At 35.7% G+C, this 26,734-nt stretch overlaps 1 non-coding gene across 1 annotated transcript; it reads left to right on the plus strand.

Annotated features, from left to right (window-relative positions):
* The first annotated feature begins 24,194 nt into the window (after positions 1–24,194).
* Positions 24,195–24,270, plus strand: TRNAI-UAU (transfer RNA isoleucine (anticodon UAU)). Its single transcript has one exon. It is a non-coding gene; the product is annotated as a tRNA-Ile (tRNA).
* Positions 24,271–26,734: the final 2,464 nt, after the last annotated feature.

The following is a 26,734-nucleotide window of genomic DNA, read 5'->3' on the forward strand; positions in this document are numbered from 1 at the left end:
CCAAGGGTTTGATTCTTACAGTTTAAGTACAGAGTTGACATTACATGCTATTTTTCTGAAAATCCCCAGGGCTGTATTAGAGATGAGATAAGTAAAGATGTATAGAGCTGTTTAGAAATCTGAAGGTTATCTTCAAATCCATTACAACTAGTCAACATCCTTATAGGTTTATTCATTCTCACATTATTATTAACAGCTGATAATTAGAAGACGATTAGAACATGGTCTTAAAGTTCTAAATATATGTATATTTGTACTGTGAAAATGTCATTGAAAACACTTGGTAGGTATTACTTTTTGGACATTATGAATTTATTTTATTCTCTCTCTCTCTCTCTCTCTCTCTCTTTCTCATAGCATTATACTTTTATTACCAGGAGAATTCTTAGTTCAGGCCATCATAATTTCTCCTCCGGAGTTTGCTTTACTCTCTGTGTCCCTAACTTCAGGCTCACTATTCTTCAATTTATCTTTCCCACAGCTGTCAGATCAATCTTCCCAATGTGATTATCCCACCATCACTGCATGAAAATACACGCTGGTCCTCACCAACAATCCCTCATGATGAGACTTCATCTCCCCACTTCTCTGTGTCAAATCTGAAACTGAGCCACACTGGATTGATGACAGGTATTTTAAAGGCCTTGTGCTTTCTCTCTCTGTCAGTTCTCCACTCCTACGCCCCAGTCTCATATGTCTAGAAATCCTCATTCATTTTTTACTACCTACTAAAATGGCACTCCCATGAAAAATCCCTCCTGACCTCTTGAACCCCTCTATTCATCTCCCCAGGTTTCCTCCTCACAATGGACTGTAACCATTTACTTGCAATTCACTAGTTTAGAAGGTTTTTAAAGGCAGAAAGTATAGTTGTCACATTTTGTAATCCTAGCATTGGACGATGCATGACTAGAGAGAGTTGATCAATATAAGTTCGCGGAGTGAATGAATAATTGAATAAACAAACAGATCAACTCCTCAACTTTAGAAACAAGAAAATTGAGAGGTAATTTGACCAGGGACTTGTCGAAGACTATGCTTTGAAAATTAGCACTAGAACTTACCAGATGACAATTATTATTCCTTCCTCTTCTTATATCTTGACAGCAGTCCCTGAAAAAAAAAAAATCCCAGTATCAATAGTATTAGTTTATGACTAAATCTTAGCTACAGACAATGTCCCAGGAAGAATACTAGGCTGTGCTGTTTTCTTTCGTATTTAAACAAAGTGTATAATCTAAAAGAGTGCAGTTTGAATGTAGTGGCCTCTGCCTCGTGCTGCAGTTGGAGAACACAGCTTTGGGCACTATGATTGAGTGACAGGCCAATCTGTGGAGCCGCCAGGTTACCCACTTTGCCCTCTTTCCATAGTCTCTTGGATCCTTGGGTTTTCCTGACTTCCTCCCGTTATTTTTATTTTATTTTTTGTTTAAGTTTGGAGAAGTACAGCCAGCTGGCTAGAATCTGCTTCCCATGTGTTCTTAATAACTTTTATTTCCCTAAGGGCTAGCCTATGCTTTTCAAACCTGGCTACACATGAGAATCACCAGGGTAACTTAAAAAAAAAAAACCAATGTGTGAACCCCTAACCAAACATTCTGATTAAATTGGTCAGGGGTGGATCTTGGGCAACAGTAAGTTGTAAAACCTCCCATCTGATTCTAATGTATGAACAGGCTAACTGCACTCTTGACATGTTCAGGTGAAATACCAGAATGGCCTTTTCATTCGCTATGTGTATCATTTCTACAAACAACTTCCGGGGCAGGGAATGCAGCATGCTCGATATGTACCGATTACTCAAATGTGGAAAGAATGATGCATTTGAAAAGACTGTTCTTCCCCTGTGTTCTAGTTTGGGATTGTGGCTGGTCAATAATACCTATACCGACCAATAAAAGAAGAAGAACTCGTTAGATTCCTTACCATCAATTTCTGACCTTGCTTTGCAAAAAATATATGGAAATTCTATTTAGACTTGGCTCTGAATGCTGCTCCTTCCCGTAGAGGGTAAGGCACGTGGTAAATGAGTTAGAATGCAGAACAGGAAACTAGTTGCCCTAATTTCGCTTTAATTCCTCTATACTTTCTTACTAAATTCCCAGTCCCCTAAACTCAACTCATCTTTGCATCAGATGTTTGATGTGAATAGGTTCTACATCAATGTTACATGTTTAACAGATACTGTAACTACAAACACAGTAGATTAATGAAAAAAATGTGCAGTGAGCTGCATTTCTGTGCTTTATGACTGCCTAATCAGTGATGGTTTTCTTAAGATATTAATTTGAGGGTTGGCAAGGGTTTAGGAGAAGGAGATGAAGCAAATTTGTAAGTCAATTTACCTTTCTTTTCTACTGTACTCCTTTTCAGAAGTACAGTAATTATTTTTATCGGTAAGCTATTTCTTATACAGTATATATCATGATATTCACATAACTAAAAATATTTTGTATACTTTTAAAAAAGCTACATGCATACATTGGTAAGAAACATAGAAAATAAAATATATATATATTGTCATTTTAGGAATGATAATGACTGGTAATATTCATATGCCAGTCTGTGTGCCGGAATCATAACAAAAAACTCTCTCTGGAAGGTAACATGACATTCTAACAACAGATTTAAGAATTTTATGAAATAAAGTTTTCATTGCCTATTCTTATGCCTATTTTATGGATAAGTTAACCTATGCTTAGGAAAGCCTAAATCATATATGTTTAAAGTCATATAGCAGCAAGGTGCTAGATACAAATTTACAAAACCAATTGAGTCTTGTTTTAGAGCAGGGGTCCCCAAACTACGGCCCACGGGCCACATGCAGCCCCCTGAGGCCATTTATCCAGCACTGCCGTACTTCTGGAAGGGGCACCTCTTTCATTGGTGGTCAGTGAGAGGAGCATAGTTCCCATTGAAATACTGGTCAGTTTGTTGATTTAAACTTACTTATTCTTTATTTTAAATATTGTATTTGTTCCTGTTTTGTTTTTTTACTTTAAAATAAGATATGTGCAGTGTGCATAGGGATTTGTCCATAGATTTTTTTTATGGTCCAGCCCTCCAATGGTCTGAGGGACAGTGAACTGGCCCCCTGTGTAAAAAGTTTGGAGACCCCTGTTTTAGAGTCATGATCTTAAACACTCTGCTTTATTATCCTTAGAGGAAAATTTTCCTCAATTTCTGGAGTGGAGGAGGTGGAAATTCATCCTGGCTAGTGCAATGCGAACCATCTGAGAAGGGAGGATCAGGGAGTGTGGCTGTGTGAGAGACAACATTTCATCACAGCTGGTATTCTTGGGAAGTGGAGACTTCGCAAAAAAAAAAAAAAGATTTAATTTGAAAAAGATTATCTTGACACATCTTTGTTGATCAGAAAGAGCAAGAAGACTATTTTAGTAATTAGAACGAAATAAAGACATGTGGGCTTGGGTTATGGTTGTCACGTTTTGTGGAAGTGGTTATGGAGAAAGAATTACAGACAATTCTAAATGTTGAGTCTAGAGGATTAAAAATTATGGTGTCATTGGGAGCAACAGGAAAATTGGAAAGTGTCCACTGTTTGATGAGGGAAAGAAAAATAATTTATATTTTACTGGTGGTGTAATCAAGTTGTGAGCAAAGATGTGAGATAGATTTTTTTTTTATTCAAGTGAATGTTCTTCCTGTTCTGTTTTAGACAGATCTTCCGAGTGTGTAGCTCAACATCCCAACCTCAAATTCACATTGTAGCCAGTCTAACTGCGGTCTTTGCCTTATTTTGAGAGCAGTGTATTTTTATCACTTATCAATGTTTCAATCACTGGATAATACAGTATTATTATGCACTGATAGCCTGCAAAAATATTGCCTTGCATTTTTGGGCATGAAAGTGTATATGCATGCATGCATGTGTGTGTGTTTGCGTGTATGTGTGTATGTTATCATGGTTAGATTAGTATAACTAAAGAATAGATTATTAAAGGTTGAATTAATTATTGGGGAAAACAGTATACAAATTTTAAAATTATACAAATATTCCCAGTTTATCCATCTGTACTCACACAAATGTTAAATACACTATATGTAAATGCTACTCTATTAATATGCTACTGGTATTTTTGGTATAATTTATTAAAATTAAATGTATTCTGTTAAAATAAATAAATTAAATGTATTCTGTTAAAGCTTTTATTTTAAACACTGGTACTTGGAATGATTAAAAGTACATTTAAAAATCCCAATTAATTTTAAGTTTTGGATTGTACATTAAGCAAGGACTACATGGAGAAATAAGCTTCACTTATCTAGATGCACATGTGATGACAACAAACCTGTGACCCACAGATGCTAGACTTTCAAAGGATGTAAAAGGTGTCAGCTTTGTACTGTCTTTTCTTAATCATTGTATGTTACAGGCAGTTTTAAAAGTACTTAGCAACTATAATTGAATTAATTACAAAGAATAAAAGTATTGAGAATATGCTTGCCAGAGTACTACATTTTGGATAGCTCTTCATATAAGCTATATTTTTAAGGCAAAAACAATTTTTAGCATCGTTAGAAGAGGTATGTATAAACAAGTGTACTGTGTTACATCCCTACAAAATATTGTTTCACAATTTCATATTCTCAATATCATAGTGATTATAATGAGAGTTTAGCACTAGATTTGAAGGCAATAATCAGATTTTAGTGAATGTGTTTTAAAAGATAAGGAGTAAAGAAAGAGAAATAGAAAATAAGAAGTTATAGCTGCAGAGAGATACTCAAGGGGAACCTCAAATTACTAAGGGATTCAAAATAAATGTATTTATACAAGGGAAATTTTTCTTCACTCCTCACCATTCTTTCAGTCCAATCTCTCTTAATTCCTCTAGGAAAATGGTATCAGCAGATAGAGTCGAATATGACTATGCTCATATATTAATAGAAATCTATTGTATACCATTATTTTTGTGTGTGTTTGTGTGTGGTGACAGAGACAGAGTCAGAGGGAGGGACAGATAGGGACAGACAGACAGGAAGGGAGAGAGATGAGAAACATCAATTCTTCATTGCAGCTCCTTAGTTGTTCATTGATTGATTTGTCCTGTGTGCCTTGACCATGGGGATACAGCAGACTGAGTGACCCCTTGCTCGAGCACCAGCGACTTTGGGCTCAAGCTGGTGAGCCTTGCCCAAACCAGATGAGCCCGTGCTCAAGCTGGCGACCTCGGGGTCTTGAATCTGTGTCCTCCACATCTCAGTCTGACGCTCTATCCACTGCAGCACCACCTGGTCAGGCTGTATACCATTCTTTTATTATTGTTTTCTATGAATACATTAGATCAGCTAGAAATTTTTTTTCATCACATCAGAGCATCTCAGAGTATGACAAAGACATCTTTAAGAACGTTTCAAAGGAAATAAGTTATTGCTGTCAGAATTACAGCCAACACAAATGTCCTTTGTCTTCCAAGCTCACAGTTGGTTTGCATTCAGGGTAAACATTGTTGTGCACATTAAAAATCAATCAACATGTGTGGATTTGAATGAATATTCAATATTTATTGTGCAGTTATGATATGCTGAAGAATACAATAATGAATTAAACCAGAAAGTTTCTTTCATGAAACTCAAATATATTTTAAAGATAATATATTTTAATTACTTTTATAAAAATATATGAAGAATATAGTGGTATAGTATAAATTAGGGGGTTTCCGATAACTAGATTCTTATCCCAGCATTGCCACTTACTAGCTATATGACCTTGGGCAATTTATTTGACCTCTTTAAGTGGACTTAATTATGTTGTCACAGATTATTTCCTCCTGTCATTCCAGAAGGTGTAATGGGAAGAATATTGAACTAGAAGATTCATGCTTGTTGGTTTCCACTCCTAGCTCCTTTCACCTACTCACTCTGGACCCAGTTTCCTTATATATGAAGGAAGGGGATTGAATCAGGTAATTTATTTAGTTTCCTCTGTATTTTAAGACACGATGAATTTTTGTCTTCACATTCAATTTCACATCTATGAGGTAAAATTAACCTTCTTAATATTCCCCATTTCTTTATTTCTCAAGTTCTTTTGCAAGGCTCGTTGTGAATCAAGGAGCAAAGTATGTTGAAAGTTTTAAAGTTTCCAAGTTATTTATTTACCAGAGAAGACCTTTGCCATTGGATTTCAAACAAAGGTAGGAGTGGTTTTAAGAAACACAGTCTACACTACAACTTATTTCCCAAGGGCTCTGAAAGAAAGACCTCTCCTAAAACTTAAATTTTTGGGAAAGGTGGAGCTGTACTCTCATCTGTAGAAAACATCTGTCAGAATATATGACTCATTGCCAGAAGCCCTCTTTTGGAAACTTTTCTTAATAACAATAATGTATAACAAAAAGATGCTTTGTATTTCAGTAATGCCTTTATTTAGACCACCTTTTGGATTCATTTATAAACATGTCTAAAAAACACAGGCTATGTCTAGACTACCAAACAAAAAAGGCGCCCAAGTCGAACAGGAAGAGTGTTATAGCATTGTTGAACTGTAGTAGTCTGAATATTTCCTTTAGTTTATTCCATTGATAACTTTCATGAAGACTATAGAAAAATACAATTTTATGGCAGCAAATTTCATTTAAATACTTTATAGGTTTGGACATATTTAAAACATCTTTATTAGCTGTGCTTGGTGCCAGTAGCTTAAAAAATATATAGGCTACACAGACCTTACCCATATAAAAAGATAAAAATCAAAACAAGAGTGACCGCTAAAATCCTTTACCCATTTTTACATTGTGTTATCTTCTAGTTTTTCAACCAGAAGAATTCTTTATATATTTGAGATACAAGTTTGTTACATGTCTTGTAAATACATTTCCTAGACTTTTGTTTGCCTTTTCGTTTTCTTAACCAATTCTTTTGAAAACCAGCTGCTTTGTATTTCCATGTTAAGTTTTATAAACAAATTGTGAATTTAAAAAGTAAAGTCTACTGGGAATTTTATTGGGATTACATTGAATCTAAAGATGAATTTGCAGAGAACTGATGCCTTAAAAAATACTGAGTGATCCAAGTTATAAATACGAGATATTTCTCCATTTATTCAGGTTTTTATCCCTAGTGTGTTTTATAATTTCCGGTGTATAGGTCTTACAACTGTTATGTCAAATTTATATATAAACATTTCATATATTTTATATTGTTATAAGTAGAGTTATTTTCATAATTTTAATTTCCAATTGTTCACTGCTACCATGATGGAAATACAGTTCATTTTGTAAATTGATCTTGTAGCCTTGTAATCTGGTTAATTCATTTACTAGTTCTGATCAATTTAATTTTGTAGGATTTTCTACATAGACAATTGCCTTTTACTTCTTTTTGACTGAATGCACAGGTGAGAATCTTCAGCATAATGTTAAATAGAAATAATGAGAATGTATCACCTTATTTTGTTTCTAATCTTACAGGAAAAGCATTCAATCTTTTACCATTAAGTATAAGCTGTTAGTATTTCAGAGTTGCCCTTTATTAGGTTACAAATATTTTTTTGTATTATGGCTACTTGAAAGGATTCACCAAGCTACACAGAGCACACACGTGTGAGACTATTATTTAGAAGCAAAAAATAAGGTACAGAAAGAAAAAGACAATGCAGGCAAGCAACAGGTGTCTGAAAAACAGTCCATAAGGAAGTCCCCTGGGCTATTATTTATACACATGTATCACACATTTACCATGCTGTCTCCAGCCTGAATCTGCTGGTCTGTGCTAGGAATTTTGGCGATAAGAGAAGGACCTAAGAAGCTTTTTTATTTTATTTTTTGGCCATTTAATCAATCAGTCTTGTCAAAATGATCTGGCCAGTTGCAAACATCAGTAATGAAACTGATTGCGTAAGTCATCAGGAGATTTTCAAACCTTAAGCAGTACTTAATATTTGCCACTCTTATCTGGTCTAAAAGTCACATATGAGGCATTCAGGTGTTTGCAGAGATAATGAGCTTTTTCAGCAAAAGCATAAACCAACTCATTGTTTCCTTATAGTTTGAAGTTCAATTCTATTTTTAGCTTGTTGAGATTTTTTTTTTAATCAGGAATTGATGGGACAATATATCAAACAATTTTTCTGCAGTTATTCAGATGATCACATGGTTTTACCATTTCAATTGTTAATAAGGAGAAGAATTTTCAAATCTTAAATGAAGCAGGCATTCCTGTGATAAACTTTATATGGTCATAATGTATTTTTTTTACATATTATTGGATTTGATTTGCTAAAATTTTGTTAGAAATTTTTGTATCTACATTCACGAAGGATATTCATCTATGGTTTTCTTTTCTACTTTTGGTATTTTTACTGGGTTAGGCATTAGGATCATGGCCTCGTAGAGTTAGGGGATGCTTTTTCTTCTGTTATTTTCTCAAAGAGTTTTTTCTAAAATTGGTATTATTCACTCCTTAAATGGTAGAATTTTAGAGTGAAGCTGTCTCATCCTGGATTTTTCTTTATAGGAAGGTTATAATTAATAATTTAATTTTTAAAATAGATTCAAGGCTAATCAAATAATGTACATTTTTTACATTTCTTTTAAAATTATAATTGACATACAACGTTATATTAGTTTAAGGTGAACAACATAGTGATTTAACATTTATATACCTTACAAAGTAATCACCTCAAAAGTCTAGTAAACATCTGTCACACTTCAGTTATTATGGTATTATTGACTATATTCCTTATGCTGTACATTGATTGCATCCTCATGACCTATTTAATAACTAAAAGTTTGTATGCCCTTCCCCTTTTTCTCCTACTTTCCACTTCTCTTTCCTCTGGTAACCCTCTGTATCTAGTTTATTTCTGTTTCATTTTGTGTGTTTATTTGTTTTATTATTTTTAGATTTCACATATATGTGAAAACATACAGTATTTGTCTTTCTCTGTCCAACTTATTTCACTTAACATAATGGCTCTGGGTTCATTCATGTTGTAGCAACCTAGAGAGGATGGCCCTATTCTTTGAAAGTGAGCTTTGTTTGTATCTTTCAAGGAGGTTTTCCATTTCATTTACATTGTCAAATTTATTGGCATAAAACTTATTTTATTCCCTTAGAATGCATATAAGATTAGTAGTGATAATCAACAGCCTCATTCCCCATTTGATAATTTGTGTCTTTTCTCTTATTTCTTTATTCATCTGGCTAGAGGTTTATCAATTTTATTGGTCTTCTCAAAGAACCAGCTTCTACACTGTCAGGGTTACCTCTGAAAAGATATTAGAAGCTTGAATTAGCAAGTCTTCTTTTATGTAATTTTTTAAATGATGGCATTGTTATTATTTTAATTTTTGGTGCTATATAAATAAAAATATATCGTCGACTTCCAGTTCAACACGTAAAGAGTTTAGAAGCCATCAATCCTATTCTCACAATAACAACAACAAAAAAAACAAACTCACAAAAAACAAAACCCTGAACAAACTAAAACTAACAACTCTAGAATTATCAGAGAACTGAAGTCACAGGGCAAAACACTTCCATGAAAACAGAAAAGACAGGTGAAGAAAGAATCATAATTGACCGAGAAGAGAAGCCTCCAAAGAAGACAGCAACTGGTAGTAACATCTAAGTGTACAATATCTTGCCTCCAGTCAACAAAAATATATAACACTTTACACTAGAACTCTGTTGAGGTTAGACCTCATATTTAGTATTCTTTCCACAATAAAGTAAAAATTTTAAAAAGTATAATTAACTAATTGCTAAAGACTGACCTTGGACTGACTGCTAGACCCAGCCTTCAACATGCTGTCCTATGTTCTGAGTTTTACCTCTGGGAGGTCATCAGTTTCTCAAGGTGAAAATCAGAGCAGAATCCAGTCATGACTGTGGCAGGGGCATGGTGGTAGGGAGAGTAACCAGTTGGAAATATGCTCTTAGTATTCTGCGTTCCTTGGCAAAGGCCCATCTTCAAAGGTAACCTTTGCCAGGGCCTAAACAACTTGGGTTTTACCAGAGCCTGCAGAACCCTAAGGAAAGGAACTATCCAACCACAGCCTGCTCTAGCTTTCCTGTCTCACCTGAAAAGGGACAAAGCCTGAGATGCCTTTTTAAAGTCACAGGTCAGCAGAACAGGCTCAGTGAAATATTAGTCATAGGATTATGAATACTTACTGTCTTCCTACAAATTGAAAAAGTCTGTTGTATTATAATGTGATTAAGCTGAAAGAAGTGCAAAGCTCAGAATGTATTTTAAAAAGGGTCTAAAAGGAAATCCAAAGTCAAAAAGGGACACAAAAATGAGAATGCTGGGAAATTTTTAATCTCTGATGCCTATAGCCACTACAACAAATATAGTAGTAAGCACAGCCCAACCTCTAGTCAAATAAATATAAAACCTCATACTAATGACTATTTACCTCATTTCCTTTTACCCAATTCATCATGCCTGGCTTTCAACAAAAAAACTGAAAGGTGTGCTAAAAAGGCAAAAAACGCAGTCTGAAAATATGGCATAGCATCAAAATCAGACTCTGAGATGGTAGAGATTTGGGGATTTTCAGTAGGAATATAAAATAACTATGATTAATATGTTAAGTGCTTTAATAGAATAAGTTACCTGGCCTGTCATGTTGCAGTGGATAAAGCATCCAGCTGGAATGCTGAGGTCCCCCATTCAAAATCCTGGGCTTGCCTCTTCAAGGCATGTAAGACAAACAACTACTATAAGTTGATGATTTCTGTTCCTCCATCCCCCTTCTCTCTCACTCTCTCCTCTTTCAATAAATAAAATATTTTTTAAAAAGTTGACAGCATGTGAGAACAGTTGGGTAATACACATAGAGAGATATAAAGGTTTTTTTTAAAGATTTTATTTATTCATTTTAGAGAGGTGGGGAGGGGCAGGAAGCATCAACTCCCATATGTGCCTTAATCGTTAACCAGGGAAGCCCAAGGTTTTGAAATGATGACCTCAGCATTCCAGGCGGATGCTTTATGCACTGTGCCACCACAGGTCAAGTGATAGAAACTATTAAGAAATAATCAACCCGGGCTATGTAGCTCAGTTTGTTAGAGCAGTAGTTATCAACCTTTTCATACTTGAGGACCAGTGAAAATAGGAGAATTATTTCAGGGACTACTAAGGCAGAAATCACCTTGTATAAACAAATTTGACTAAGATCGTTGGGTATATAATCTTTATACAACATCAGGGTGGATAATTCTTTCTCAGACCCACACAAAATTTCTATCAGACTAGCCCATAGGCTGGTAGTTGAAAAACACTGCATTAGAGCATCATTGTCATATGCCAAGGATGTGGGTTCTATCCCCAGTAAGGGAACATACAAAAATCAACCAATGAATACATAAACAAGTGTAACAACAAATCAAAGTTTCTCCCTTTAAAATCAATTAATAGCCCTGGCCGGTTGGCTCAGCGGTAGAGCGTCAGCCTGGCGTGCGGGGAACCCGGGTTCGATTCCCGGCCAGGGCACATAGGAGAAGCACCCATTTGCTTCTCCACCCCACCCCCCTCCTTCCTCTCTGTCTGTCTCTTCCCCTCCCGCAGCCAAGGCTCCATTGGAGCAAAAGATGGCCCGGGCGCTGGGGATGGCTCCTTGGCCTCTGCCCCAGGTGCTAGAGTGGCTCTGGTTGCAGCAGAGCGATGCTCCGGAGGGGCAGAGCATCGCCCCCTGGTGGGCAGAGCGTTGCCCCTGGTGGGGGTGCCGGGTGGATCCTGGTCGGGCGCATGCGGGAGTCTGTCTGACTGTCTCTCCCCGTTTCCAGCTTCAGAAAAATACAAATAAATAAATAAATAAATAAATAAATAAATAAAATCAATTAATAAAACAACTAACAAGAAAAACTCAAAAGGAAATGTTATAAATCAAAAACTCTAACAAGAATGAAGAATGCCTTTGACTTGATCAGAAGACTAGACCCAGCTAAGGCAATAATCTGAAAGCCTGAAGATATATCGATAGAAAATTCTCAAACTGGGAATCAAGGAGTAAATGATATCCTTTCCAGATAAAATAACTTCAAATCAAGGAAAATTATCATAAATAAAAAGGGCATTGCATAACCATAAAATAATGTCTCCATGAAGGCATAAAAGTTTTTAACGTTTGTGCTCCTAACAACAGAATGTCAAAATAATTGGTACAAACACTTGTAGAACTTTAAGGAGAAGTAGACATATCTACTATTATAGTTGGAGACTTCAACATGCCATGTCAGTAATTGACAGATCCAGCAGGCAGAAAATCAATAAGTATGTAGTTGAACTGAACAGCATCATCAAGCAACTGGATCTAATTGACATTTATAAAACTTCAACAACACCAGAATCACATTCTTTTCAAACTCACATGGAACATTTCTCAACATAGGCCATATTCTGGGCCATGTAACATACCTTAAAAAACTTAAAAAAAATATATAAATCATAAGGTATGCTCTCAGTCCACAATGGAATTAAACTAAAAATAAATAACAGAATGATAGCTGGATATTACCCAAATACTTGGAGATTAGACAGTATACTTTTAGATAACACATGACTCAAGACATTTCATGAAATTAAAATATATTTTGAACTAAATGAAAATGAAAATGAAAATATAGCATATCAAAATGTGTAGTATGCAGCGAAGTCAGTACTTTGAATGATATTTAAAACATTGAATGAATATACAGGTAGTGCTCGACTTATGACCACGATTGGTTCCGACAGACCGGTCGTAACACGGTTTGGTCTTAAGTTGAGTAGGCTATATGTACAGTACTGTGAAATGATGTTATAAAAATTTTTAAGGTATTTTTATCATAATTTTCTTTCATTATTGTTATATATCATAATTTTCTTTGTTCATTTTATGCCATTTGTATCATCTCTACACCATTTTGTTTCTTATTTTTACATTTGTCAGGTTTAAGTAAAACACTGCATTACCAGTACAACTGGTTTAATATTTGCAAAGACAATTTCCTCTTGGTAGACATCTTGGGAGGGGTTTGATGAAAAATATCCAAGACACAAATTGCTATACCAAGTCTGGGATAACAGTTGAAATGGTGCACGCGGAGATAGTAGTGCTATCGGAAGCTGGTCCGCACTGTCGTACACCCAGCTGGGCAATGCTTGTGCTGACAGATGCGGGGCAGTCATGACTAGTGATTGTGGCCGTAAAGTCGAATGGTAATAAGTTGCATAGGTCGTAAGTCGATCAATATTTGTATTAGAAAATAAAGCTCTAAACTAAAAAATCCAAAATTCCACATTAGGATACTAGACAAATTAAATCTAAAGTAAGCATAAAATAAAAATAATAAAAAATTAGAACATATCAATGAAATTTAAAATAGATGATCAATTGATTAAATCAATGAAATCAAAACTGGTTCTTCTATAATATGAATAAAATGTGTAAATCTCTAGTCAAGCCAAACATAAAAGAAAGAAAATACACTGGTTACTGGTATCAGAAATGAAAGAGGGGCAGTTACTACTGATTCCATTGATATGAAAAGGGTAATGAAATAATAACTCACTGCCCACAAATTTGATAAATTAGATGAAATGAAACAATTCCTTGAGAGGTGCTGCTGTTCTAAGAACCACACATTGTCAAACATTGTTTTAAATGAACTCAGACTGCCATGATTTAAATTATTTCTGTTGTTTTATATAACATTATCTTTGCCCTTAATATTGAATTGCCATTTGCCATTTCTCTTCCATCTTAAAACTACAATGAGAGCAAACTTCTTTCATTGTATGTCCATTTTTCAATCTTAATTTTTATTGTATACTCATAACTTACTGAGCACTGTGAAAAATGCAGAGGGTTGGGTTAGCTAGGTCCATTTGATAAAAAATTCTAGGTAGCTAGAGCAGATGGAAGAATTTACTGACAAGAGTCAATCTAGTGGCTTCAAGTACACTGTCAAGACACATATGTTTTCCAAGGGAACTTGGATATAGTAGATGTCCATTGGTAAATCTGCACTGGGTACAGTATTGTGGAAAGAGGGGCCATAGTATTAAACCTAAATGTATGTGTAGGGTCCTTCCATCCTTTCATAGTGTAATGTGGATGATGAGCCAAAGGAAACTATTTCTTTACCTTTGTTACTGTTCACAAGTTCTCCAATAGTGTTTAAAACCAGCTTCTGAAGGCCAATAAAATGTTAATATATCTAGGAAAATAAAATCACTTAAGTCTACTATAACAAAGTTTGCTTATATCCACATAATTCTAGCTGATTAATGATATTAATCATGTCCAATTTAGTTAGTCATATATATTATGGTAAATATAATAAAAATTTTATTACATTGTCTTCACTAAATATACAACTGTTGAAAAAGTAATACATAATGTTCTTTAATTAAATACATATTATAGTTGGCATAAGCAGAGATATTCCTATGATACTCTGAAATACATGTGATTTTCATAAATACTTTAAAGCATTATATTGAATTTAAAATCAGTGACATATGGTTAACATTACCTGTTGAGAAAATTTCAAGTTTACATTCAATAGTTAAAGTAAACAAATGCTTATAAACATAGAAAATTCTTATAAACTGTCACTACCTACTGTCACGTGTCAATGTCAACATTTTAAAACTAACAGGAATACATTCACTGCTGGCATGATCATAGTGAAAACCATGCCTCAATAAATTTCAGGGAAATGAACCAAAAAGTTTCATGCAGATGAAAGAAGGTAAAAGATGGTCTACCAAATTGGATAGATCTCAGCTGGCCCTCTTCTGGCTTTGTACAATAAACTGGGTAGGATGGCCAGGGATCTTCTTGGGCTCTGAGAAGGGAGTGGATGGGATGTGTAGTCTTTCTTGGGTGGTATGCTAGGGTCATTTAGGAAGGTCTATGTATCTTATCTGATCCATGTGACAAATTCAATATGTATGATACTAGCAAGCTCAAAGTTGTCAGGATGTAGAGCCATCAATTCATCATTCGGTCAGCCTTGGCTTCCGATTTATTCAGAAGGGCACAGATGCTCAAGCAGATTTTATGAGCCTGGCACACAATAGACACGGTATGAGTGGTATTATTACTGTTACTATTATCATCATGATGGCACTTTTACAATAATGGAAAGTTGGAATAATAAAACGTTGGTGAAAAATATTTCATATGATTATTGGGTGTTTCGGCATCCAATGAGCCAGTGTGATCATGCAAAAATTACAACCAAATAAAACTTTAGAAAATATAAGTTGATAATGATGTAGATAAATAATGTAAATGTTCATTAATAGTATTTGAGTCACATTTCAGTGGGTTACTTCTTTACCAACTTTTCTGTGTTTTTTTTGAATTTATAAATAAAAGTATAATTTTTAATAAAAATATGATCTTGAAAATGCTTATACATGACAAAGATTACAGATAATTAAAGACATATTTAACACATGATAGTTAGTTAACTAGCTTACATCAAAATAAATTTCTAAAGGAGAAAAATGTAAATGTAGAGAATTCAAATAATTAAAAGAAAAATGTAGGAGGACGTTTAATAAATTTCATAATAGAAATTAAATTTATAAGGTCAAAATAAGCAAAAAAGCCCTCTCCACAGTATTTTTGACTTGAGTCAGGACTGCTGGAATGGTGGCATGAGATCTTGGCAAATCCTCTTCTCCACAAAAGCAACAAAATATCAGCAAACTTAACTTTACACTTCTAGAAATTAATTAAAGGATTACAACAATCTCAATAGTGATTATTCAAGAAAAGCTACTGAACTTCAGTAGTCTTTGATGTTTAACATGACCTACTACCATTCCCTTGTCCACAGAAATGCAATTTGAGACCACAATAAGATGCCATTCTATACCTATGAGAATGATTATAATAAGTAAGATAGAAAAAAAACAAACGTTGATGGGCATATGGAGAAACATGGCTGGTTGGAATGTGGATTGATGCAACCACTTTGGACAGCAGTTTGACAATTACTCAAAAAGTTAAAAATAAATTACCTTATAATCCAGCAATTCCATTTCTAAATATCTATGGAAGAGAACTGAAAACATGTATCTTCTATACAAAGACGTGTTCACGGTTACATTATTCATGATACCCAAAAACTGTCCATCAACCTGATAGACAAAATAAATGGAGATAAAAAGTGTGGCATATCTATAGAATAAGGTACTATTATGCAATAAAAATTATTGACATATGCTATGTCATGGATGAACATCAGGACATTGTGTTAAATGTAACAAGCCAGACATAAGAGATCACATATTCTATTTATATGAAATATCCAGAAAAGGCAAATTTTTAGTGTTGGAAAATAGATTAATGGTTGGCTGAAACTATGGGAATGGGAATAATTAACTATAAATGGGCAAGAGTGACCTCACTGGAGGAATAAAAATGTTCTAAAACTGATTTTGGTGGTGGGTACACCACTTGTTAATGTTAATAACCACTAAATTGTACACTTGAAATGGGTGAACTTTATGATATGTAAAGTAAGTATAACTTGATAAAAATGTGTTACAAGAAGTCCCCTGGCCAATAATAAAGGAACACTTGGCTAAGTACATTCTAGGACCGATGGCCTGGAAGCCTAATTGAACAAAGATGTGTAGCTCCTATTCCTAATAATTTGCTGTGCTCTGTAATAGATCAAGGATAGAGGAGTGTACTTATGAAGCAGTGTCTTGGGGAGTCTTTGAGTTAAAAACCCATTGTGAAAGTGGCCTTTCTTTAAAAGGGGTGTTTTGGGTGCGAAGTCAAATTGCTGAAGGACAAAGAGTCAAATATGTGTAAGAGGATTTGGGGCCAAATTTAGGAAACAGAACCTGGACACTGAGTGGCCTTGGACAGTTCCATATAAAGGGGAGCTGTGTGAGCTGCCACACATATGTCCTCTCCTTCTAGACTTTGACTAAGGAAGGAAGCATTCATGGATCACTAACCAAGGAAAAAACAAAGGAGAACTTCATTATTGTTGACAAACCTCTTTTATCACTAAGCTGAACATGGGGGAAATCCAAATTATAAACAGCTTTTGTTAATTTTATTTAAAACTGTGTATTTCATTCTTTTCTCCTAATAGAGGATAGGATATTCATTCTATAGTTCATAACTATTTAATAAACAGTTACTGAACAAGTATTATGTTTCAAGTACTCTTCTAAACACTTGGGATATAGTAGTAAACCAAAAGATGATAAAGTCATATTTATAGTGGTAAAGTTCTATTTACTTGAAGTTTTTTAATGTTTAATTACACCCTAATACAAAATAATGTAATCTAAATCACAAACATATTTAAAAAATTTTCAGAAATAATTATAGCCATCATTTATTGAACAATTTCTGTGCCAGGTGTTCTGTGAAACACTTTAAATACTATATCTTAATCCTTATAACCCTGCCAGAAATATTTCAGCATTAATTATCTTCATTAAGAAATGAAGAATCTGAGAGTTAGGAACTCGAAAGAACCTATCTAAGATTAGACAGGTAATAAGCAGCAAGCACATCTAAGATCAAGTCCTAGTCTGGGGGTTAGGTGCAAAATTCTAAGAGTTTTTTTGCAAACAATTCTGCCTAATGGCAAGGGAAGAAATATTCCTGATATCAAGCTGAGAAGCAGAGATAATATTCATATGTCAGTGATATAAGCAGTACTCCTAAATCGGCCTCAGACCCCAGCATAGTTCTTCACTTTACATCTTGCATGGGACAGTTAACCACCTGGGGATCAGTCACTTTTTGAATGAGAAGTTAGAGAATCAGAAGCTAAAAACCTAAATAATGACATGAGAGGTGATAATTCTCTGGTAAAACAAACAAACAAACAAACAAACAAACAAACAAAACAGCCTGACTTGTGGTAGCGCAGTGGATAAAGCGTCAATCTGGAAATGCTGAGGTTGCCGGTTCAAAACCCTGGGCTTGCCTGGTCAAGGCACATATGGGAGTTGATGCTTCCTGCTCCTCCCCCCTGTCTCTCTCTTCTCTCTCTCTCCCTCTCTCCCTCTCTCTCTCCTTTCTAAAAATGAATAAATAAAATTAAAAAAAACAAAATTCAGTTACATAAAATTTCACAGGAAAATGTATAATCTTAGAAGTGTGATGTGGGATAGGGTTAATTCTTTGAAGATATGTATATAGAAAAATCAGTCCAGCATTGTAGGAGCGGAATGCAATGTTTAACAAAAGCGAATTGCTGAAAAGTTGTCATTGCAAAGAGATTCTGAAGTGTGCAATTGCTTCAGCTGAAGCAGATGGAGTTAATCACGGCATATTACAGATTTTTTTTCCACCTCCCCTTGAAATAATTAGCCACGAGACTATAAGTACATTTTTCATGTCAAATGGACAGTGGCTTCAAAGAAATTGGAGGGCGGAACTATAGGAGAGTGAGAAAAGAAGACGGACTTGATGCACGAAAGACAAAATATCAACATTTCTTGTATAACCACTGAACATGTGTCAGCAAGCATGAGGTCATTTTCTAACTGAAACAATAGAACCGAAATTGGTAGTTCATTATGTAAGAAAAGCATTGAACTGGAGCTCATCTTGCCTATCAACTCACAAACTTTCAGAATATTGGGGACAGCCTGGTGTTAGCTTGAAATTCAAACAATATCAGTGAAAGGACAGCAAAACTGCTAGAAAAACGAATGCCAAATATGATGTCTGGAAAATGAGAGCTAGGAGCTAATTGCTACCCTGATCTGATCAAACGTGATATCTTTTGGAGTGTACTCCACACTTTGCCCAATGGTGGCCAAGTAGCAGGCATCAGCAGAACACGTATGCTATGGAAGGCATACCAGGAGCCCTCTTATTCAGGACTATAAAATTGATCATGGGTTAGTTAATTCTATTTTAGGTACAGTATTAGCTTAGTTAGTTGTAGTTTCATTCAAAGTATCAGTTTTATGACTCCTGTCTGTGGTTATCTGTACTTGATTTTTTAATAAACAGTAGTAAATGGGTTTTATGAATCTCAGTGTAGTTTCTAGTTATTGAAGCAGAAAGGGATGGGCATACCTCTCTTCTAGTCATGCCAGGACTGCCTATTGCTAAAATCTATATAGTCCCTCACTATCATCATCATCATCATCATCATCATCATCATCATCATCATCACCACCACAATGTTCTGGTCCAAGCACTTTATGTATATTAACTCCTGTAACTGTCATAATATCCTTTGAAATAGGTCCTCTTGTTATATATTCATTTTACTAATAAGCAAGCAGAATTGCAAAGAGTTCACTACATCAGACAGTAAGTAGCAGAGCTGAGAGTGGAACCCTGTTATTCTATACTCAGAGTCTATGTTCTAACCAAAATATACTTAAACTATGACAGGTATACTTGAAACTACTTTGCTATAACATATGCCATACTGTCTTTCTTGGATCTATCCAGAAGTTTTCATTTTCTATTGCTGATTATTCTGTGGAGTATCTCATTTTGCCTCTCTAGGACAGACCAAATCAACATTTATGAGAATGCTGTAACTTACATGTAACCTCAGTAGGTGAAATCAAATTGTTTTTATTCAAATTACAGAGAAGATCCTGGGAGGATTAAGCATAAAATGAATGGAAATTTACCCATTTAAAAAACACAGCATCTTGTACATCATAAAATAGGAATGCTCAGAGGGGCTATATCTGAACTCTGCTTATATAAACTGGGACTAATGATGAAAAATGTTTTATAAAAACTAAAAAATAACGCTCTAAGCAGTTTTGGAATGAGTAATTGTTGTTTGCGGTATCCAGGGACAAATTAGTCATTCAGAAATTTAAGAAAGGAAGAAAAACCCCATGGGTGTTTGTCCAAATCTTACTTATCTTTTTTTTGTTGTTGTTGTCCTTATTTATTGTAATGATCTGTCTAATTTTGGGATACTTCTATCCCTTCTCCATATAACTAGGAACACTTAAAATACATCTGCATATTTTGAAATTTTCTGTATAGAGAACCAATTTTTTTTTTGGTTAGATGAGAGGAGGGGAGATAATGAGGCAGATTCCTATATGTACCTCAACCTGGGCTGATGCTCAAGTACCAAGCTAGTTTTAGCGCCTGAGGCTGATGGACTCCAACAAAGCTATTCTCAGTACCCAGGGCTGACACTCGAACCAACTGAGCCATGAGCTGTGAGAGGGAAAAAGGGGGAGTAGAAGAGGAAGAGAAGCAAATGGTTACTACTTTTGTGTGCCCTGACCAGAAATTGAACCTGGGGCATTTATATACCAGACCGACACTCTGTCCATTGGGCCAACAGGCCAGGGCCAAGAAACTGTGTTTCTAAACTCACTTTTGACTCATTCTCCATTTTACTTCTGGCCAGAATGGCCTGATGCAGGCTACTGTTTCACCACTTTGTCTTCTATCACTCTTTTTCTTTCTTTCTTTCTTTTTTTTTTTTTTTTTGTAAATCCAGGACCTTTTTCTTTGGGAGGTCTTCTGATACATAACCTGGATACATCCCTCACCTCCTCCTCTGTCCCAAGGATAAAAGCCCATCCTAGGACAGCTATCTCTTCTGATGGTCCTTATCTTATGTTCCTTTCCAGTGCTATTAGAAATTCCAACTCTATTTTTGGCCAGTCATGGTACATTAGTGGATGCCTAATTCAAAGACCACTAAGCATAAAGTTTCAAAGAGGCAGAGATGCTCATTTCCTTTATGGGGTCTTATCATGGCTTAATCCCTGGTGTATAGCACATTACATGGCATAGAGTAGACACTCAAAAATATGCGTTGAAGCCCCACGCGGTTAGATTAGTCAGTTTAGAGCATTCAGTGAGGGCACACATGGGAAGCAACCAAAACAATAAAAAAACAAAAAAACGCATGACTGAGTGGAACAACAGGAACAGCAAATACTACTCTTCCCTTCCCCTCTCTATCCCTTCTTTTCTCTGTCTCTACAATAAATAAATAAGTAAGTAAATAAATAAATAACTGACAATTAAGCCCTGGCTGAATAACTTGGTTGGTTGGAGTGTCATCCCAGAGCATGGAGGTTGCCGGGTTCAATTTCCTGATCAGGGCACATACAGGAGCAGCTCGATGTTTCTGTCTCTCTCTCTCCCTGCCCGTCTCAAAAAGAAAAGAAGTTGCATTCCAACTTCAAATTAACCTCTTTATGGTTGTGCTAATACAGATAAATTCATTAAACTCTATAACTCAACTTTCCACATGCAGTTAAGGAAGGATTAGCAATTTTTGTCTCTGGCATCAGGGTGAAATATTTTGTGTAAGTATTGAAGCAAAAGAGAATGATACTATATGAGAAAATTTAGTGACTTAGAAAAATGTTAATATTTTAAGTTAATAAAAGGTTATATAGCATTTGTATTAATATTATTTTTGTATAATCCACCAAAGGGAAAGCATAAAAGTATATTTTTCTAAAAGAGCTAAAATAATTACCTTTGTGTTGTGACTTTATCATATTTCATTGAGTATTTATGATTACGAGTATATATTATACTTGCAAATCCAAAAGATATATATGGCCTGACCTGTGGTGGTGCGGTGGAATGAAGCATCGATCTGGAATTCTGAGGTCGTTGGTTCGAAACCCTGGGCATGCCTGGTCCAGGCACATATGGGAGTTGATGCTTCCTGCTCCTCCCCCTTCTCTCTCTCTCCCTTATTCCCTATCTCTTTCCTCTCTGAAAATTGAATAAAGTCTTTAAAAAAATCAAAAATTAAAAAAATGATATATATGTATGTGTATAAATAAATATATGCACATACACATATATATCTAAAGTAAACTGAATAAAATATATATCATATAAGTTTATATAATTATATGTAACATATATAATTATATGTATGTGATATATATATATATATAGTAACTAGAATTCCAGCTAATGTAAAGGGGAATTTAATCTTAGAGATAAGCACATTTGTTTTTCTAAGTACCAGATAACTGATAGATAATAACCTGTTTCAGCAAAGTATTAGTGTTAATGTTATTTGTAATTCATTAGTAGTATTTTAAATGAAGTGACAGAAATGTCAACTTTCACTATTTGTATTTTCTCAATTTTAGAATTAAATTAATAAATTGGTATCTGTCATATATAAATTTCATATATGGGAAATTATACTACATTTAATTAGAGAAGAAAGAGTATAAGAAAGTTGGGGAAGATAATTGATTACTTTGAACAGCTAATCATTGACTACAATAATGGTACTTGAGGAGAAATATAATGCAATACAGTTTACACTGTCTTGATTCAAGGTCTCCCAAAAATATTGTGTAATTTGGCTCACTAGTTGTACTGGTCTATTTCACTTGTCCATATGGCAAACAAGGTAATGAAATAGGAAATTATTTGAGCCAAGTAATTCATTGGAAGTAATTCATTTCAACTGTAATTCTTGAATCTCCCCAGGACAAGTCAAAATACACCTTAACTTACAAATATCCAAAGTTCTGACCTTTTGATTTTTCATAATTTTTTTTTACTGACATGAGTTATTCTTCCCACCCTTTTCCAGTTAGTAATTTGGATTTTTTCCTGAAGAGGATTTTTCCATGCACACCACATAAAGCTATCCATCAAGTTCTTCCCATGCTTAGGTTTTTATTCATCTTACCAACACCAATTTTTGTTGGAAAAGAATCAGAAAGTTAGGGAAACAACAAATGGAAAAGATATGACATGTCAACCAGTATAACTTCCTACAAACAGGATTACTTCTTATAATTTATTTAGTTTATTTTATTATACCTGACATCATCACAATAGCATCATTACCCTTTAATCATAGAGTGAGAATGTTATCCTTGCTTAATGCTTAATATAATACTCAGTTTTATGTTTTCTTCCTTCCCAGAGTTGGAGGGAAAAATGAAGAGAAATATTTTGGCTTCATAATTGTCCTCCCACCCCTGCCATGCCAAGTCTTTTCCTTTGAGCTCTGAACCATTAACTCTTAGTGCTCTCAGAGGCATTACTGAGCTAAAGGGATTTTCCTTACCAGGGAAGAAAAAAGGAACAAAGCCATTTATCATTAGCTCAAGAAGGAAGAAACGGAAATTATGTAAATACAGTTCTGTCTGATTAAAAACAGCTAGCACCATGGTCCTTTGAATTACTATCTTCCTCCTCCAAACTTTCTAGTCTATGACTATCAACTCTCTCACCCAATTATTCAACTAATAGTCCAGTAGTTCACTATGTGACTGACATTTTTCTATGCATAGGGATTAAAATTTTGAAATTCTTTAATCCCAGCCTTCAAAGTGGTGGAGAAAGAGATGACAAGTCATAATTATATATATATTATGTAAACTTGTTTTAATAGAAGAATGTACATGGTGTGAGGGGGGATATAAAAAATTATTACTTCTGGCATTACAGAAAGGTTTCAGAGAAGTGATTGAGTTTTGACTTGAGATTTAACTTGAAGAATGACTAGAAGAAATTCCTCAGGCAAGAAGGCCAAACAAATGGAACAACATATATAAAAGCCACAAGCTGTGAGCACAGCATGCTTGGCAAACATTTCTGAGTTATAGGATGCCAGGTGGGAAATAGTGAATTTGCAACTAGATGTCGTGAGATTTTTTTATTTTTATTCAGAAAGATCCAATCTGTGAGTTTGAGAACATTGTCCCTATTAACCAAAGTTGCCTGTTTGATCCCCAATCAGGGCTCATACAGTAATCAACTAATGAATACGAGGATAAGTGGAGCAACAAATTAGTATTTCTCTCTCTCTCTCTCTCTCTCAAATCAATATTTTTTTTAAAAAATAAAAAAAACATTTAAGTCCCACAAATGGGTGACCATATCCAGTAGTAAAATGAAAGGGAAGAGAAGTACTAAGGAATGTAAGGTAAGGACTCCTAAAAATCCTTGCTTTCATGAAAGTAATGAGAAAAATAGTCAAAACCAACTTTTTTTAGAACTCTGGAAATTCACCAAAGCCTTACGACAATATTAACACTTTGAGTAGTGAGTTTTTTTCATGTTCACTGATCCCCGGGAGTGAGTTGTTGTTTTTTCTTTCAAAAAACGAAATTAGTTCCAGTTACAGTTTTATTAACTTCAAATCATGTTTGTTTGATAACCAATTTATTGGAAACAAAAACATATATTTGCCTTTTTTTAATGTTGCCTTACACATTATTAAAATAAAAATTTTTGTTATGAGCCCTGCCTGGTTGGCTCAGTGGTAGAGCATTGGCCCTATGTGTGGAAGTCCTGGGTTCGATTCCCAGCCAGGGCACACAGGAGAAGCTCCCATCTGCTTCTCCACCCTTCCCCCTTCTCCTTTTTCTCTATCTCTCTCTTCCCCTCCTGCAGCCAGGGCTCCATTGGAGCAAAGTTGGCCTGAGTGCTGAGGATGGCCCCATGGCCACCACCTCAGGTGCTAGAATGGCTCCAGTTGCAACAGAGCAATGTCCTAGATGGGCAGAGCATTGCCCCCTGTTGGGCTTGCTGGGTGGATCCTTGTCAGGCACATGTGGGAGTCTGTCTCTCTGCCTCCTCACTTCTCACTTCAAAAAAATACAGAAGCCTGACCAGGCATGGCACAGTGGATAGAGCATTGGACTGGGATGCAGATGACCCACATTCGAGACCTCGAGGTCTCCAGCTTGAGTGCGGGCTCATCTGGTTTGAGCAAAGCTCACCAGTTTGGACCCAAGGTCACTGGCTTGAGCAAGGAGTTACTCAGTCTACTGTAGCCCCACAGTCAAGGCACATATGAGAAAGCAATCAATGAACAAATAAGGTGTCACAACAAAAAACTGATGATTGATGCTTCTCATCTCTCTCCATTCCTGTCTGTCTGTCCCTATCTATCCCTCTCTCTGATGCTCTCTGTCTCGGAAAAAAAAAAAACCCTCTAAAATAAAATATAGAAAAAAAATGTGTTATGACTGTACTACTCAAAGGGTTAAGAGAATTCATTTAAGAAAAATGGATAATGTGGGAGTGAGATCAGCAATATGGCTGAATAAGACATTTCTCATTATATCCTCTCTTCAACAACAGCAATTTGGCATCCATCTGCTGGCAAAAGTTCCTCTGAGAGAGCTGTTGATTCCAACACCATTTGCCAGAGGACCTGAGAGGAGTCTTACCCACCCATGCATTGGGTAAGAGGTGTACAGACCTAGGTCATGGTATTGGACCCTGTAGCAGCCTGTATGCTGGATCTAGCTATTCTCAGTACACACTCTCTCTCTGTTTTCTCCTGAAGAACATTGTTTTAGACAATTACTCATGGACAAATGTGCCTTTTAGAAAGTCTAAGAGTACAGCAGAGAGCTTCCAGCACATAGCTGAAATAAGAAAATTAAAAATTTGGATGCATTGAAGAGAGTAAAAGGAACAATTTGACTTTATGCACATCACCCCACTCAAGGTAGCACAACTCAGGCCAGAGAAATACTGCCATGGCCTGAAATTTCTCCCAAGGAGGAATGTAAGAGTGATTAAGTGAACACCCAGATTTCCCAGTGGGTAGATTCTGCCACAATGGCCCCATTTTTCTGTTTCCCTGTTTCCCCATCCAGATACTGAGCTGTGGACTGCACAAGCTGGGGATGCCAAGAGCCTTGGAGAGTGGTAGGTAGAAATCCTGAAGGGCATTAAAGGGACACAGGTCCTCCTAACCTCATTTGGACTACATCAAGGAGCTCTACCCACAATCCACTGGGCGGTGGGTACGCCCAGGGCTCTGTACGTCTCAGGCACATGCCTAGGGCTGCCTACCTGGGCATGCGCCTGATGGTGGTAAGACTGTGTTTTGAAGGAGGACTAGTGAGTATGTATATAAAACTGGACTGAATCTGCAGGCCAAAGAGACACAAACTTGACCATATTGGGAAAATTCAGTAAGACCCAGGGCTGATTTTTCATCAGAAACTGTGGACTGTAAGTAACAACAAGATGACATTTTCAAAGTGCTGAAAAATACTTAACCAAACAATTCTGTATCTTATAAAATCATCCCTCAGAATTAAAGGTGAAATTTATTTTCAGATGCTAAAATGAAAAGATTTAGTCACTAGCAGATCTCTCCAAGAAATATTAAAGGAAGTGCTTCAGGCTAAAATGAAAGGACTCTAGGCAATAACTTGCTTCAACATGAATAATGAAAAGCTCTGATAAAGGTAACTTCATAAATTAATGAAAAGAGTATACATATCATTGGTATAAATTTTTTCTTATATTTGACATAAAAGACATACTTAAAGAAGTAATTATAAAATTGTCAATGAGATTACAATGTTTGAAGATATAATTTATAGGAATATATAGTAGCACAAAAGAGTAGGGATGGAATGAAGCTATATTGGAACAAAGTTTTTGTATAATGTTTTATCTGAAGTATATTTTTTCAGTCAAGGTGTTAGTTATAAACCCTGGCACAATCACCCAGAGAATAGTGAAAAGCAATTGAGGAGATTATAAAGAAGAAAAGGGAGTTACGTCCCAAGCCATTCTCAAACCCAGCAAGGCAGATTTTTTTTTTTTTTTAATAATTTTTTTCTGAAGCTGGAAACGGGGAGAGACAGTCAGACAGACTCCCACATGCGCCCGACCGGGATCCACCCGGCACGCCCACCAGGGGCGATGCTCTGCCCACCAGGGGGCGATGCTCTGCCCCTCTGGGGCGTCGCTCTGCCGCGACCAGAGCCACTTTAGCGCCTGGGGCAGAGGCCAAGGAGCCATCCCCAGCG

The sequence above is a fragment of the Saccopteryx bilineata genome, chromosome 7 (assembly GCF_036850765.1).
Source record: "Saccopteryx bilineata isolate mSacBil1 chromosome 7, mSacBil1_pri_phased_curated, whole genome shotgun sequence".
Taxonomy (NCBI): Eukaryota; Metazoa; Chordata; class Mammalia; order Chiroptera; family Emballonuridae; genus Saccopteryx; species Saccopteryx bilineata.